Raw genomic sequence first — 6,689 nt, 5'->3', positions numbered from 1 at the left:
CACAATTTCATACTAAATTTAAAAACTATAATTAGTATTTATTCATATATTATATTTTAAAATCAAAGAACTACTAATCAGGATATAATTAAAGAAATAAGAGTTCATGTTGCTTTTAAAATATTTCACCAATTTCTCTAAAGGAAACACTATCTACAGATTTGCATCGAAGCGTTTCTTATGATAGTGATTTTAATCACTGTCAGATATCATCTATACTTATCTCATCTGTGCCACGTCTATACTGTGCCTCGACCCCACTGTGCTACCGTTTTTTTTTTTATAAGTAAGATCTAAATAGAATTGTCTATTACACTAGACATAAAAATTGCTTAACTAAATGAGCTTGGCATGTTTATAAACCATGTGCAAACATATAGTTGCTATACGTATGCAATATATTTTTACTTAATGCTTTTATACCAGCGTATGTTTATGTCATAATAAACTTTATTCAATGTTTCAACTTACAACTCATTATCGAATATTAAAGTATATTTTTCTTATAATAATGATTTTTATGTTGATCAGTAATTGACNTTAAAGTATATTTTTCTTATAATAATGATTTTTATGTTGATCAGTAATTGACATCCTTAATATGTTGACTGTACTAAGAAACTTAAAAAGCCATAGAAATTCAGAAATACAAAAAGTTAAAGAAGTTGCAATAGTGTTTAAAATTGTAAAGACCATAAAAATATCCAAAATATACGAAGTCATAGAATACAAGAAAATGATAGAAGTCATAGAAATGCACAAATTAGAAAAGCCATAGAAATGCAAAAATTAAAGAAGCCTTAGAAATGCACAAATTTAAGAAGCATTATAAATGCAAAGATTAAAGAAGCAATAGAAATGCACAAATTAGAGAAGCCACAGAAGTTTAGGAAAATGAAAAATCCATAGAAATACAAAAAATTAAAGAATCTAAGGCTTTTTTAATTAGAAATGCACAAATTTAAGAAGCTATAAAAATACATAACAAAAATATTTTAATGTCATATAATTCATGGACATATTGATGAATATACTATAAATGGTTGCTAATATGCAGGGTTGTGAAATGAGTGCATTATAAAATTTTTTAGGTAGATCTGAACACATCATTAGCCAGTACTAAATTTCATTAATTGACTTGTAAATTTAGTAATGTATTTGTTCCGATGTCACTATAGTCCTATGATAAAGTTGTATAAAGTGTGTATACTTCAAACAAAATTTATAAATATGTATAATTCATAACCTTGCTAATATTTGAAATTAATATGACTACGATTTTAACGTCTTAACAAATACATTATATATGTTATACAATTTCATTCGTTGTGTTCAATTTTAGATCACAAGTCATCACCATGAGTAAATATCATTGGATTAGTTTCAAAATTTAAAATGATAATTTTTATAAAAGGTTTAATAATCGGATCACGGTAGTATTTGAATATTTGTAAAATAGCTGGTACTTAAAATCATTATAAAAAATAATTTTTAAAAAAGTCCAGCATGAATTTTAGACGATTTTTAGTTTTTTCTAAAATGATAAGTTATTTTTTCGAATATTCTAAATTAATTTTATTTTTGAAATATTCGCCTTATGTATCATAAAGCAACATCTCTATGAATTTCGCACTTATCTATACTATTTTTTTTTTATACTTTATTTTGTATATTTATTTTGAAAATATGTTTTATAAAACTTATTGTTCAGTTTTATAATATTTTGTCATTAATTAAGATTTCTTTGTTTACTAATTTTCCTCGTAGAATTTTCTTTTTACTGTTCAAGTATTAAGAAAATAAAATTAAAATTGTTTTATCATCAAGTTATACTGTAAATACTGAAGCCATTACATCCTGTCAAACATTTTCCGCACTGATTATAACAGGACAGTGTTTACAATTTATTGTTTCGTTCGTTCAGTTTTTCGGTGAAACGTCTCATAATTTCTCATCCGCAAAATTTCTTATTCATTAATAATTGCAAAAAATATCCAACTATTGCATAGATGAAAAAATTTAATTTTGTAGGCTCAGCATTACGGTAACATAAAGAAAAAGAGTATATAATTACACTGTTGTACACTAGCTATTATACATATATATATATACACGTGTTACATCAATTATTGTATACTACGTATCTTATCTTAAAATAATAATGTTCAATTTTAATAGAATAAATTGAGAATCACTAAAATCGATGACGACAATATCCTAAGATGGAGGTAATTAATAATAATATAAAAAGGCATAATTTTGCTTGTACATCAGTGAGCGAGCAAGCCGGACTTTTGAAGCTCTGAATTTAATGTAAAATTCAGAATTCTCTTTTCCAAATTATTTTTCTCAAACTAGTAACGGCTCCGTGTTGTCGTTGGTAAATTTTAATGTGATATTGAAATATATTTATTTTACGTCGAAACTTCATCATTTTTATTTAAAAAAAAACATTATAGAATTCAGGTTGGCAGATAGGAGGCCAAGATTCCGACCAACAAGTTCCAGTTACAAGAATACCTCTGTGTATAATTCCTCTATACGAGGAACTTTAATCATTTCTTTTGTATCTGCTTACCTTAATTGTTCTAAAACCTCGGACTTTACAACCCCGTAAGAACCTCGTTGATTACCAGTTGACAAAATCCCCAAACATCAAAACTTGGTCAATATACCCACTTATACCATACTTCCTCACTTTTACATTATAGGATTATTATTTATCATTACAAACTCTTATTATAAATCAATAGTTACGTTTCTACAGGTTTTTGAAGTTATATTTTGTTAAGTGTTTTGTAAAAGTTTGTTATATTTTGAATTTTTTTACGATTTTTTTATGGTATCAAATATAAAGAGACAATCATTTCTGAAAATAACATGTTCAAACGTTACTATTTTTGATAGAAAAGAAATCGTATTCTCGCCATTAAATAAATTAAAAAAATAATTTTTACATCCGTCCTTTACATACGTTGACTAACGTTTGATACCATAGAAAAATCTTAAAAAAATTCAAAATTTAACAAACTTCAAAAATCTGTATAAACGTAACTACTGAATTAAAATAAGAGTTTTTAGCATCAAAATGTTTCTTAAAAACTTATCTATGAAATAGCTTTCTTTATTTCTTCAAAAAATATTTTTTGTACTTGTGAAAAATAACACAAAACACATTTCAAATATTCCAATATAGACCTATAGTGTAAAAATTAATTAATAAAAATGTTATGTGGATCATCAGTTATATGAGTTGTCAATTAAATTTATTCCACTCTATATATAAAAAAATAAAGAAAAAAAAATTAATATTATTTTTAGGATAAAATTTTGACCCCAATAGTAATTTTCTGATAAAAAAAATTACACATGACGCATCTGTTAATAGTCAAATAAAAAATATTTTGCTCTTAAAAGTAGAATTCTACTATCAATTATTAATTTATAGAAAAAATCTATAAAACTTTGAAGTATACGTTACTAGATGTTTTAGTGTGTGTACCTAACAATTGAACTACTTTTGACTAAACAAAAATATTCGATTCGTTGTGAATATTCTTTGAAATTGTTAAAATAATCGTAATTTTAATTATTTTAAATTATTTTTGTAAACAGATATCATTTAAAAGAAACTTTTTATCAATAAAAGGGATACGTTAAATTTAAACTGCTACAGTATTACGCAGAAAAATATAGAGGTACCTTGTGCCCTTTTAATCTCTATCATTTATCATAAAATGAATAGGAATTGAATGGTTGTTACACTAGCGGATATATAATATAATTACTATGATTTCAAATAAAATGATTACAATCATTATTGTTATTCTTTAGATGATTTTATTTGCTTAATACATATGCAATTATATATGTTTACATCGAAAGTAATTTTATATATAATTCGAATAAAAATCAAAGTTTTCATTTCATATATTTTACATTTCAAATATATATTTTTATGATATTTTTCAGTGTAACAATTTTACTATCACTTCCTTTATACTTAATCATTCGTTCGATTTACATAAAAACATGAATTATCTTAGTATAGTTTATAGTTTATAGTTTATATTATTTTTCTCTCTTAGATGGCATTAAAGGTGCGGAAATAATTGTAAACAGACCAAACCTTCCAGTAGTAAGTCCTTTTCTATAATTTAAATATGAACATTACAAAGATTTTCTAATAAGTATGGTTACTGAAACCAATAACAAAAAGCAAAGGACTCGTCTAAAGAAAATTTCTTAAACAGTTAAAATATAAAAAAAAATTTTTACTAGTATTATTTTATATACAATTTTTTTAACTGTATAAAATAAGCAACTACGCAAAAAAAAAAAAAATTAAATTATAACTGAACATATGTATATAAATAATACATATTCAATAATTTATTATATTGCAGTTGCAATACATATATTAAATAGGTGGAAGATATGATTATGTCAATAAATTTAAAAGAAATATTTAACTGGTGATGATAAGCAAAAAATCACACTATATTTTCGATTTGTTCTCACAAATTGTCAGTAAATATTTTTAGTTTCGATGCAAAGGTACTAATATTACAATGATATGCTGTTTTATTATTTTTTTTTATGTGTGTGTGTAACACACTCAAACTTAGCTCTCACTGGACCAATTTTGATGAACAATACGTCAAAAGATCACAAATCCGTATCTAGTCGAAGACATTACCCTCAAATGTTATAATTAATTGAATTATACATAATAATTATAACGTCGTTATCGGTGGTTACAATCAAGTAATTGTCACCGTCGAGAACGTCCTACATACAATCGTTGGTAATAACACTTCGGTGATAACAGCTAAGTGGGTAAACCGAATTGGGTATGAGGTGCGCACAATGGGTGAAACCCAATGAAAACTAACTTATGTCGGGGGAGGGGGATCTCCTCAACAAGACCTAATGAGCGAAGGGGTAATGAAACTTAACTTGAAACCAACTTTTTTTTTTTTTTTTTTTCTCCTCTTCGACTTAATGTAGACCGCCCCGAAACTGCCGTTAGGCATTGCTTCGGGGCGGCCTACGTCGCCTTCATCTTCACATCACCGCGCTAAAATACGGCCCAGGTTTATACCAGAGCCGAATCCCAGCGCGGCGTAGCTCCCCCCGTTAGCCGGATCCCACTAGAGAGTCCGTTGCCCGGGTCTGACCACGTGGAGGTGGGGGTAGGCTATCATCACAAGTGACGGTTGGATTTTGATCCCGACCTACTTTTTGACTAGGGCAGTCTTTTGATTGATGCCCCTCCTTCCTGCACCTGAAACAGGCCTTCGACCTGTCCGGCCCTTTATAAGCGTGGGCGATGTGCCCACGTTCCAGACACCTATAGCACTGAGGACCTTTATCAAGGATTCTCAGCCTACAGGATGTCCAACCTATCCGGACTCGGTTTGTTGATGTCAGGCGATGGGCAACTCTAAGGGGCACCTCACACCTCGCATACCGGCCTTTGCCGCCGGTATTCGTGTGGACCGTGATTGGTCCCACGTACGGCGGCAGTTCTCCGTCAGGAGACTTTAGGGCGGTGCTAAGTGCTCGGTGCACGTCTCGGTCCTCCTGTCACTCCACCACGTCCAGGAGAAGGACAGTACAGGTCATCGAAGGTCGGTGAACCCGCACGTCCATCTCCTGTAGAGCCATCTTCAATTTGGCTGCCAAAAGGTTCGCTTATTCAGCGGTCCCCCGGACCTCCAATAGGACGGCCCTCGCCTGGGTTCTCCGGGTCCCGGACACTTGAATGCCCAGGGCCTGGAGGTCAACAGTAGCCATGGCTATGCCCATTACTGTGGCATACTTTTGACCTTCTCTTAGGGGGCCGATCACAACCGCTTCCGTGCGAGGCACTCTGGTCCGCAGTTTCACCGGTTTCGGAACTCTCGTTACAGGCGGCGGTTTGGGCTTGGCCGCTGCATCCTCCTTCTTCTTGGTTACTGCCTTTCTTCCTACAACATTGGTCCACAGTGGTTCAGCCACTTGTTCACTAATTTTTTCCACCATTCCGACGCGGCGGTCGCCTCATCCGCCGGATTGTGCCACCTCTTACGGCAGGGCCGAACAGAGCTCCTCAACTCTGTAAGGGCCTGGTACGAGAGGGAAATCTGTTCGATGAGGCATTCCGGGTGAGTACCAGGAACCTCCGTCATCAAACTTCCCTCGACCTCTGAAGTTCTAGCGAGGGCAACGACGTGGTTGAGGCCAACGTCAAATGTGGCCTCGTCGTCGCTCTCGCCTTCTTCCCCCAGAGGCGCCCTCCTCTTGCCAGGATGTCGCACTGGGGGAGAATCCTCCGGTAACGGGCTTAGTGCAGGAGAGCCTGCTCGGTGATGGGTGGATGAGCCTTCCCCTAGGGACGGTTCAGCCCTNCCCGTTTCGCTGCGCTACAGTGTCGGTGTGATCGGGCTCTACGGGGCTACGAAACGTCGGCACGAGCGCAGTGTCCCTAGCTCGGGGAATCGGGCGCGTCCTCAGGTTGCGGATAGAGGATCGGCCTGCAGATATGCAGGTTAGCCGCGAAATAAGCAGTCCATTCATTTGGACTGACGAATAAGCAGTCGCGGACAGCGAGCCACCCAAACGCTTGTTAATCCTGTAGATATACAGAATAGCCGTGAAATAAGCCTATATGGACGAATAAGCGGTAGCGTTTGGGTGCGAACGGA

This window comes from Daktulosphaira vitifoliae, unplaced genomic scaffold, assembly GCF_025091365.1.
Source record: "Daktulosphaira vitifoliae isolate Bord-2020 unplaced genomic scaffold, ASM2509136v1 Scaffold_3, whole genome shotgun sequence".
In the NCBI taxonomy this organism is placed as follows: Eukaryota; Metazoa; Arthropoda; class Insecta; order Hemiptera; family Phylloxeridae; genus Daktulosphaira; species Daktulosphaira vitifoliae.
This window is presented reverse-complemented; position numbering follows the sequence as displayed.